This window comes from Mirounga leonina, unplaced genomic scaffold, assembly GCF_011800145.1.
Source record: "Mirounga leonina isolate KUSES-001 unplaced genomic scaffold, KU_Mleo_1.0 Mir_152, whole genome shotgun sequence".
NCBI classification, from domain to species: Eukaryota; Metazoa; Chordata; class Mammalia; order Carnivora; family Phocidae; genus Mirounga; species Mirounga leonina.
This window is the reverse complement of record NW_023270380.1, coordinates 18869485-18881435: the sequence shown is the minus strand read 5'-3', so window position 1 is coordinate 18881435 and position 11951 is coordinate 18869485.

The window sequence follows — 11951 nt, the reverse complement described above, 5'->3', positions numbered from 1 at the left end:
CTATGCGTTCAGTATTTTTGTTTCCATGTACAACGTCCCTGAAAATCTGGAATTCTGCTCCTGTGCCGTAAGTTAAGACCATACGTGTGTGTTAGTTTATGAGCTCTCTTTCTGTGTCTGAGTTACTTAGCAGATGCTAAGTAATGCTCCCAAGGTCTCTGTTTCTATGTCTGATTACTGCGAATAATGGTGCAGTGAACATGGGAGTGCATCTATCTTTTTGAGGTAGTATTTTTGTGTTCAAATAAATCCACTCATTAGAGCAATTCCTGGGTCATGTGGTAGTTTTGTTCATTTTTTCCAGGAACTTCCATACTGTCACAGTGGCTGTACCAGTTTACATTCCCACCAACAGTGTACAGGGTCCCCTCGTCTACACATCCTTGACCATACCTGGCATCTCTCTCTGGGACCATTGCCATCCCAACAGTTGTGAGGTGGTAACTGATTGCGGTTTTGGCTTAGGTTTCCCTGATGACGATTAGTGATGTTGAACAACTTTTTGTGTCTGTTGGCCACCTGTGTGCCATCTATTCACATAATCGCCACATTTTTTATTTTTTTAAAAGATTTTATTTATTTGACAGAGAGAGGGAGACACAGCGAGAGAGGGAAAACAAGCAGGGGGAGTGGAAGAGGGTTAGAAGCAGGCTTCTGGCAGAGCAGGGAGCCCGATGTGGGGCTCAATCCCAGGACCCTGGGATCATGACCTGAGCCGAAAGCAGACGCTTAACGACTGAGCCACCCAGGTGCCCCATCTCCCCATTTTTTATACAGGTTTGTTTGTTTTGATTTGTATGAGTGTTTTGTGTATTTTGGGTATTAGCTGCTTCTCACACATATGACTTGCAGATATTTTTTCTCATTGGGTATGTCATCTTTTAAGTTTTTGATGGTTTCTTTTGCTGTGTAGAAGATTTCAGTTTGATGTCGTTCTAGTTGTTTATTTTTGCATTTGTTGCCTTTGCTTTTGGTGTCCGATCTAAAAAACTCTTCTCCAAAACCAACGTGGAGAAACTTACTACCTGTGTGTTCTTCTCAGAGGTTTATGGATTCAGGTTTTATGTTCAAGTCATTCATCCATTTTGGGCATGCACAGGGTCTTGCAGTGTAAGAAAGTGATCCAGTTACATTCTTCTGCATTTAGTGTCCAGTTTTCCCAGTACCATTCACTGAAGAGACAGTCCTCTCCCCATTGTAGATTTTCTGCTCCTGTGCCGTAAGTTAAGACCATACATGTGTGTGTTAGTTTATGAGCTTTCTTTTTTTTTTCCCTTTGGTCTTACAGTTTATTTGCTGGGAAAATCTTTTTCCTGTAGGAATATATGCAGTGTGTACTTTATTGATTACGTGTTCATACTATTTGTTAGGACATTTCTCTGACATGTGTTTTTGTAAATGAGTAGCTGGATCTATAGCTTTCAACAGGTTTAGCATTTGGGCAGAACTACTTAAGTAGTAGTATATTCTTCCATCAGAAAGAGATTGTGTCTGATTGTCTTCTTTTGTGATGTTATCAGTTGTGATGATTGATATCTATATTTCCTTTTCCATGATAGGTTTATTAAAGTGAATTTAATTTTTCTTAAAAATGTGGATTCTAAAGAATCCTTATTTTGTAAAATATATAAAACATGTTTAAAGAAATGCATTTATTGGAATCAGCTATTCTCAGAGTTAATAATCCATCAGAGCTAAGTTTAAATATAACTTTAATGTACTGACTTTAATGAATAAACTTTGCCAAAAGTGCTATGATTATCAGTTTCTGAGGTTTCTGTTCTATTCCATTGACCTGTGTGTCTGTTTTTATGCCAGTACCATACTGTTTTGAGGACTACAGCTTTGTAATGTAGCTTGAAGTCTGGGAGTGTGGTGACTCCAGCTCTCTTCTACTGTCTCCAGATTGTTTTGGGTATTTGGAGTCTTTTGTGATTCTGTATGTATTTTAGGACTGTCTTGTATTTCTTTGAATAATGCCATTGGTATTGAGATAGGGATTTCATGCCATCTGTCAATTGCTGTGGTTTCGATGGACATGTTAAATTATTAAGTCTTCCAGTTAATGAGCATGGCGTATGCTTCCATTTATTTGTGTGATCTTCCAAATCTTGGTTCCATACATTCTACCCCCACCCAACATACAAATGTTTTTCCTTTCTTTTCCACCATGTGTTTAGTGTATCAGGTCTTTCTCATTCTTGGTTACTTTTATTCCTAGATTTTTTTTTCTTGCAATTGTGAATGGCATTGCTCTCTTAATTTCTCTTTGTGAAAGTTTGTCATCAGTATACAGAAATGCAACAAGTTGGGGCGCCTGGGTGGCTCAGTCAGTTAAGCACCTGCTTTTGGCTCAGGTCATGATTCTGGGGCCCTGGGATTGAGATCTGCATCAGGCTCCCTCCTCAGCGGGGGAGTCTGCTTCTCCCTCTCCCTCTGATGCTCACCCTGCTTGTGCTGTCTGTCAAATAAATAAATAAATAAATAAAAATTTAAAAAAAGAAATTCAACAGGTCTCTGTATATTGACTTTGTATCCTGCAGCTTTCCTGAATTTGTTTATTCTAACAGTTTTTTGGTGGAATATTTAAGGATTTCTATATATAGTATCATGTCCTTTGCAAATAGTGACAGTTTTCCTATTTGTATTTCATATCTTTATTTTTCTTTTTTTGTCTAAATGCTTTGGCTAGGCCTTTCAATACTATGTTGAATGAAAGTGATGAGAGTGGGCATCTTTGTTTTGTTCTTGATCTTAGTGGAAAAGTTTTAAGCTTTTCACCCTTGAGTATGATGTCAGCCGTGGGCTTTTCATATAGGGACTTTGTTGTGTTGAGGTATGTTCCCTCTATACCCAGATGGTTTAGAGTTTTTATCATAAATGCATATTGAATTTTTTTTAAAGATTTTATTTATTTATTTTGACAGAGAGAGACACAGTGAGAGAGGGAACACAAGCAGGGGGAGTGGGAGAGGGAGAAGCAGGCTTCCCACGGAGCCGGGAGCCCAATGTGGGGCTCGATCCCAGGACCCTGGGATCATGACCTGAGCCGAAGGCAGACACTTAACGACTGAGCCACCCAGGCGCCCCAATGCATTTTGAATCTTGTCAAGTGTTGTTTCTGCATCTATTGTAACAATAATATGAATTTTATCTTTTATTTTGTTAAGGTGGTGTATCCCGTTGTTTGATGTGCAGATGTGGAATCATCCTTGCATCCCTGGAATAAATCCCACTGGATCGTGTTGTGTGAGTCTCCTGATGTATTGTTCAATTCAATTTGCTGAGGATTTTTGCATCTATGTTCAAGAGGGATAATTTGTTGAGGATTTTTGCATCTATGTTCAAGAGGGATATTGGGCTTTCCCTTTTTTTTTTTTTTTTTAAGAATCTATTGTCAGGAGAGAGAGAGAAGAGAGTGAGAGAGAGAGCACAAGCAGGGGCAGTGGCAGGCAGAGGGAAAGGGAGAAGCAGGCTCCCCACTGAGCAGGGAGCCCGATGCGATGCTCAATCCTAGGACTCCGGGGTCATGACCTGAGCTGAAGGCAGACGCTTAACCGACTGAGCCACCCAGGCGACCTGGCCTTTCCTTTTCTTGTAGCATCCTTGTGTTTTGGTAGCAGGGTAATGCTGGCTTCATAAAATGAGTTTGGACATATGGCCTCCTTTTTCTATTTTTTAAAGAGTTTGAGAAGGGTTGGTATGAAATCTTCTATTGTCTGGTTGAACTCCTCAGTGAAACTGTCTGGTCTTGGACATTGTTTGTTGGGAGGTTTTGGATTATTGAATCTTTTTACTAGTGATCAGTCCGTTCAGATATTTCTCCTTCATGCTTCAGTCTTTCTAGGTTGTTGGTAGGAACTTATCTATTTCTTCTAGGTTGTCCAATGTGTTGGCCTCCACTTGCTCATAGCACTCGCTAATGATCCTTTATATTTTTGTGGTATTCATTGTCATGGCTCATCTTTCTTTCCCTTTTTTTTTTTTAATTTTTCACATTTTTTAAAATTTAAATTCAATTAGTCAAGGTATAGTACATCATTAGTTTTTGATGTAATGTTCAATGATACATTAGTTGAGTGTAACAGCCAGTGGCCATCACCACATGTGCACCCTCTTTAATGCCCATCACCCAGTTACCCCATCCCCCCACCCACCTCCCTTCCCGCAACCCTCAATTTGTTTCCCAGAGCCAAGAGTCTCATATAGTTTGCCTCCCTCTCTGATTTCTTCCCATTCAGGTTTCCCTCCCTGTCCCTATGATCCTTTGTGCTATTCCTTATATTTCACATGTGAGTGAAACCATAGGATAATTGTCTTTCTCCGCTTGACTTATTTCACTTAGCATAACACCCTCCAGTTCTATCCATGTCGATGCAAATGGTAGGTATTCATTTTTTTGATGGTGAGTAAAATTCCATTGTATATATGAACCACACCTTCTTTATCCATTCATCTGTTGAAGGACATCTCGGCTCCTTCCACAGTTTGGCTATTGTGGACATTGCTGCTATGAATATTGGGGTGAAGGTGCCCCTTCTTTTTACTACCTCTGTGTCTATGGGGTAAATACCAAGTAGTGCAATTGGTGGGTCGTAGGGTAGCTCCATTTTTAACGTCTGGAGGAACTTCCATACTGTTTTCCCGAGTGGCTGCACGAGCTTGCATTCCCACCAACAGTGTAAGAGGGTTCCCTTTTCTCCACATCCTCGCCAACATCTGTCATTCCCTGTCTTGTTAATTGTAGCCATTCTTACTGGTGTAAGGTGGTATCTCCTTATGATTTTGATTTGTATTTCCCTGATGGCAAGTGATGTGGAGCATTTTTTCATGTGTCTGTTGGCCATTTGCATGTCTTCTTTGGAGAAGTGTTGGTTCATGTCTTCTGCCTATTTCTTGAGTGGATTGTTTTTTTGGGTGTTGAGTTTGAGAAGTTTTTTATAGATCTTGGATACTAGCCCTTTTTCTGATATGTCATTTGCAAATATCTTCTCCAATTCTGTGGGTTGCCTTTTAGTTTTGTTGATTGTTTCCTTTGCTGTGCAGAAGGTTTTTATTTTGATGAAGTCCCAAAAGTTCCTTTTTGATTTTGTTTCCCTTGCCTGTAGAGACGTGTCTTACAAGAAGTTGCTGTGTCTAAGGTCGAAGAGGTTGCTGTCTGTGTTCTCCTCTATGATTTTGATGTGAGACAGGAATCAATCGTCTTTGTTTCATGATTGTATTTGAGCCCTCTGTCTTTCTTGGTGAGTGTAGCTAAAAGTTTGTCCATTTTGTTTATCTTTCCGAAAAAGGCAGCTCTTATTTTCATTGATCTTTTGTCTTTTTAGTCTCCATTGAATTTATTTCCATGTTCCTTTTTGTTATTTCCTTATTTCTACTAATCTGGTTGTTTTTTTTTTCCCCCTACTTCTTTCCCATGTAAACTTAGGTTGTTTATTTGAGAGGTTTCTTGTGGATTGACGAAGACCTGAATTTCTATGAACTTCCCCCTTAGAACTACTTTTGCGGCATCCCATAAGTTTTTGTAGGTTCTGTTTTTCATTTGTCTCAAGGTACTTTTAAAATTTCTTTTGATTTCTTCTTTGACCGTTGGTTGTTCAGTAGCATGTTGTTAAATCTCCACATAGTTTTGACTATCCCATTTTTTCTTGTGACTGATTTGTAGTTTCATATTCATTGTGGTTGGACAAGATTTGAACCAGAAGGTGAAGGGAGTATGCAGATTCAAAGTTTGTTTCTTGGGTTTTTTCTGAGGGCAGACCACGAGTTCTGTAGGGACAGAGGAAGGGTTTGTGAGATGGGGGCGGGGGGGTCAGCCCTTGTTAGAATTAGTGACTTCTACCATGCATGCTGTGTACCACCATTCACACCATAGTCCTGATGGACTTGTACTTCATTAGAAACATTTTCTAGGAGGTGCAGGGGCGGCCTTCTCCAACAGAAAGGTACCATGTGGGTTCATGGCATGGCCTCAGGTCAGCAATCAGGATGTATGGTATTGTGGGGGATCAGAACTAGGCTTTCTGTTGGAAGTGACAGAAACAGGGCATGGTGAGCTTCATGACAATAGCTGAGGTTCAAGTGACCCACTGGGTGTTGGCGGTGGGTGGGGTAGTGGGGTCTGCGAATCTGTCTCCTCGGATCTTGTGGCATTTGGGGACACCCTCCTGTGTGTTGAGTTGTGTGGAGACAGGTAGATGGCAGTCTCTGGCCAGGCATGAGGGTCACACTGGACCGCCACCAGAGGGGCAGTGTGCGGTGGGAGCCACTGCTTGGTTTCCATGAAAACTGATGGGGGTCTGTGACTCTGGTTCCTAGCAGCAGCATGAGGAGAGAAGGGCGGTGGTGGTGCCCACTTCCTAGGGTTGTGGTCAGGACTAGTCTGGAGCCCACTGAAGTCAGCCACACCTGGCACAGAAGGCACCCAGTCACTGTAGCTATGGGCACTGTGTCCTTGGCACTTTCATGCAGGCCGGATCTCATGCTGCCACCTCCTGCTTTTCATCTTCATGGTCGTGAGCCTGTGTTGTTGCCACGGGGCCTCTGGGGTATTGCCCTCCGTCTGGCCCTCCTCCCTGGTGCCCTGTGCAACCCGATGCCAGGGTAGCGTTCTCGAGAGGCAGCCCTGTCAGTCCCCTGATGAAACACTTCCATGGATCCCCTGAGAGGCGAAGATAATGTCCTACCCTGGAAGGGGGCTGCAGGTCCCCAATCAGGAGAACCACGTCTCTCTTTTCAGCCTGGCCTGCTCTCCCCTCAGTCTTCCTCAGGGAAGCTCTCTGCAGTGTCTGAGCGGACAGCTCTGAACTTAAAAATGAACATTGCATTATATTTCTCAATGCCTTAGTTCATCCATGGCATGTCTTTCAATCCTGTTAGTGCATTTTCAGCAGTCCTGGAGGGCTGTCTGCTCAAGGAGGGGATGACCTGGGAGGGGCAGTGTTCATTCCCACCTCCCTCAGTATGTCCCTGAGCCCTGGAGTCAGCTGTCCCACTGAGGGATGAGGGACCCGAGCCAGCCCGTCCTGAGCCCAGGCTCTGTGTGAGCTGTGGAGACTGATGTGCTCCCGGAGGGGTAGGAAGCTGGCATGGGCCAGGGGCAGGCAGTTTCTCCTTCTCATTCCTTCCCCCACTCCCTCCCAGAGGTAGCTCAGAGCAGCCTCCAAGCCCTGCATCTCAAGATCCCTTGACCTGTGCCTCCTGCCTTCAGCTGGTGACCTTGGTGGTGTCCCCATTGCTTCTGCCTCCCATAGCGGCTCCCATGGAAGTTCCTGGATCAGGGGAGGGGTCGTACTCTTGTCTGTACTTGGTCCTCTTCCTGTCCCGCACCGAGTCCTCCCACCTTTGCATCTTCCATGTATGGGCTTGGAAGCAAGCCCATACACAGGGAACCTGTCAGCCGCATGGATTCAGGTAATGACCATTGAATTAGAGATGCAGGATATATCACAAACCTGCTCTGAAACCTGTCCCACACTCTGTGACTATCTCATACTAAATCCGAAACAATAGCTTTCTGGATTGTGAAGTGGCATCTCTCTCTACTTACACTCTTGAATGCACTGTGCTGAGTCTGGACAGAAAGGGACCATGGCTCCCATGGGGTAGGATTAACAGGTAAGGTATGAGAACTCAGTGAAATTTGAATTCAAGGCATAGAATGAATAATTATTGTAAATAGTCCCAAGTAGGGCTTATGAACATTGTACAGGAAAAGCTTTTTCAAAGAGGTACTGAAAGGAAAATCTTTTTAAAATTTATGTTAATTTCAGTAGAGTTAACATACAGTGTTGTCTTAGTTTCAGGTGTACAATAGAGAGCTCATCAAGAAAAGTGTACTGTTAATCCCCTTCATCTATTTCAGTCATCCCTCCTTCCACCTCCCCTCTGGTAAGCATCAGTTCTTTATTGTTAAGAGTCTGTAGTTTGGTTTGTCTGTTTTCTCCTTTATTTATTTATGTTTGTTTCTTAAATTGCACATAAGAGTGACATCATATGGTATTTTTCTTTCTGTGACTGATTTCACTTAGGATAATACCCTGTAGCTCCATCGATGTGGCGCAAATGGCAAGATTTCATTCTTTTTTATGGATGAGTAGTATTCCACTGTGTGTGTGTGTGTGTGTGTGTGTACATGCATCTATCATCTCATTTATGAGTTTATCAACAGACACTTGGGTTGCTTCCATATTGTGATATTGTAAGTAATGTTGCAAGAAGCATAGGGGTACATGTATCCTTTGAGTTATCATTTTCAGATTCGTTGGGTAAACACCCAGTGGTGTGATTGCTGGATCATAGGGTAGTTCTAGATGTAATTTTTTGAGGAACCTCCATCCTGTTTTGCACAGTGGCTGCAACAGTTTGCATTCCCACCCACAGTGCACGAGGGTTCCCCTTTCTCCACATCCTCCCAACACCTGTTGTTTCTTGTGCTGTTGATGTTAGCCATTTTGACAGTATGAGGTAATATCTCATTGTAGTTTTGATTTGCATTTTCCTGATGAAGGGTGATGATGAGCATCTTTGCATGTGACTGTTGGCCATCTGTATTTCTTCTTTGGAGAAATGTCTGTTCATGTCTTCTGCCTATTTTTTACCTGGATTATTTGTTTTTTGGGTGTTGAGTTGTATCAGTTCTATACATTTTGGGCACTGTCCCTTTATTGTATATGATATTTGCAAATACCTTCTCCGATTCAGTAGGTTGTCTTTTTATTATTACGTTTTCATTGTTATTGTGCTGTGCGGAAACTTTTCATTTGGATGTAATCCCAGTAACTTATTCTTGCTTTTGTTTCCTTTGCCTCAGGAGACACGTCTAGAAAAATGTTGGTATGGTGTATGCCAGAGAAGTTATTGTTTGCGCCCTCTTGTAGGATTTTTATGGTTTCAGGACTCCCATTTGGGTCTTGAAACTATTTTGAGTTTTTGTGTATGGTGTAAGAAAACGGTCTAATGTCATTCTTCTGTGCATAGGTGTCCAGTTTTCCCAACACCATTTGTTGTAGAGACTGTCCTTTGTCCTTTTGATATTTTTACTGCTTTTTGGGTTTATGTCTGAGCTTCTGTCCTGTTCCCTTGGTCACTGTATCTATTTTTGTGCCAGTACAATACTGTTAGGATGACTACAGCTTTGTAGTATAATTTGAAATCTGGAATTGTGACTCTTCCAGCTTTATTTTTTTCTTAACATTGCATTGTCTGTTCATTTTCTTTTGTGGTTTCATATAAAATTTTAGGATTGTTTGAGTTCTTTTTTTTTTTAAGGTTTAAATTCAGTGAGCCAACTTACAGTACACGAGTAGTTTCAGATGTAGTGTTCAATAAATTATCAGTTGTGTATGACACCCATTACTCATTGCATCACGTGCCCTCCTTCATGCCCGTCATCCAGTTATCCCATCCCCCCACCCACCTCCCCTCCAGCAGCCCTCCTTTTTGTTGCTAGAGTTAGGAGTCCCTCATGGTTTTTCTTCCTGATGATTTACCAGAGTTATTCCTCCCTTCCTGTATGGTCCTCTATGCTGTTTATTTCCCATATGAGTAAAACCATATGACAATTGTCTTTCTCTGATAGATTTACTTCACTCAGGAGAATACCGTCCAGTTCCATCCAGGTGGGTGTGATGGCAAGTAATCATCCTTTCTGATGGCTGAATAATATTCCATTGTATATATGTAACACATGTTCTTATGCATTCATCTGTCCGTGGACATCTGGGCTCTTTCCACAGTGTGGTTATAGTGGACAGTGCTGCTGTGAGCATTGGGGTGCAGGTGCCCCTTCTTTTCACTATATATATGTATCTCTTGGGGAAATACCCAGTAGTGCAATTGGTGGTTCGTAGGGTAGCTCTATTTTTAATTTCTTGAGGAACGTCCATATTGTTCTCCAGAGGGGCTGTACCAGTTTGCATTCCCATCAACAGTGTAAGAGGGTTCACCTTTGTCCACATCCCCACCATGTTGTTGTTTCCTGTGTTGTTAATTTTAGCCATTCTGTCTGGCGTGTTGGGGTACTGTATTGTGGTTTACATTTGTATTTCCCTGAAGCCAAGTGATACAGAGCATTATCCAAGTGTCTGTTAGTTAATTGTATGTCATCCTTGGAGAAATGTCTGTCCATGTTTTCACCCATGTATATATCTGAGGTTGGGTTAAGGTTCTGAAGCTTGGAAGATGTGATCGGTCAGAAGGGTGGAGATCTTCACAGGTGAGCCGGACAAGGGGGTTAGGGGTTAGGGTTAGAGGGTTAAGGTTAAGGGTAGAGGGTTAGGGTTAGGGGTAGAGGGTAAGGGTATGGGTTAGGGTACGGATTAGGGTATGGGTTAGGTTAGCTTTGAATGAGAATAGCTGATTCCAATAAATGCATTTCTTTAAACATGTTTTATATATTTTACAAAATAAGGATTCTTTAGAATCCACATTTTTAAGAAAAATTAAATTCACTTTAATAAACCTATCATGGAAAAGGAAATATAGATATCAATCATCACAACTGATAACATCACAAAAGAAGACAATCAGACACAATCTCTTTCTGATGGAAGAATATACTACTACTTAAGTAGTTCTGCCCAATGTTAAACCTGTTGAAAGCTATAGATCCAGCTACTCATTTACAAAAACACATATATCAGAGAAATGTCCTAACAAATAGTATAAACATGTAATCAATAAAGTACACACTGCATATAGTGCTACAGGAAAAAGATTTTCCCAACAAATAAACTGTAAGACCAAAAAAAAAAAAAAAAACAAACTCAGAAATTAACCCACACATGTATGGTCTTAATGTACAACACAGGAGAAGAAAATCTACAATGGGGAAAGGACTGTCTCTTCAGTGAATGGTAATGGGAAAACTGGACACTAAATGCAGAAGAATGTAACTGGATTTTAAATTTTAAATGGATGAATGACTTGAACATAAGACCTGAATCCATAAACCTCCCAGAAGAACACAGAGGTAGTAAGTTTCTTGACATTGGTTTTGCAGAAGAGTTTTTTAGATCGGACACCAAAAGCAAAGACAACAAATGCAAAAATACACAAATGAAACAACATCAAACTGAAATCTTCTACACATCAAAAGAAACCATCAAACTTAAAAAGCGACCTACCCAATGAGAAAAAATATCTGCAAATCAGATGTGTGAGAAGAAGCTAATATCCAAAATACACACACTCATACAAATCAAAACAAACAAACTTGTACAAAAAATGGGGAGATCAGGCGCCTGGGTGGCTCAGTCATTAAGTGTCTGCTTCGGCTCAGGTCATGGTCCCAGGGTCCTGGGATCGAGCCCCGCACTGGGCTCCCTGCTCTGCTGGAAGCCTGCTTTTAACCCTCTCCCACTCCCCCTCCTTGTGTTCCCTCTTTTGCTGTCTCTCTCTCTCTCTAACAAATAAAATCTTTTTAAAAAATTAGAAATGGAGAGAATACATGAATAGATACTTTCCAAAGATGTCACACAGGTGGCCAACAGACACAGAAAAATTTGTTAAACATCACTAATCTTCGTCAGGGAAACCTAAGTCAAAACCACAATCAGTTACCACCTCACAACTGTAGGGACGGCAATCGTCCCAGAGACAGATGCCAGGTATGGTCAAGGGTGTGTAGACAAGGGGACCCTGTGCACTGTTGGTGGGAATGTAAATTCGTGCAGCCACTGCAACAAACGGTATGGAAGTTCCTGGAAAAAATGAATACAACTACCACATGACCCAGGAATTGCTCTGAGTGGATTTATTTGGAGAACACAAAAATACTACCTCAAAAAGATAGATTCACTCCCATGTTCACTGCAGCATTATTCACAGTAATCAGACAAAGAAACAGACACCTTGGGAGCATTATGCTTGGGGAGTAACTCAGACACAGAAAGACAAATACCGGATTTTCAGGGACGTTGTACATGGAAACAAAAATACTGAACGCATAG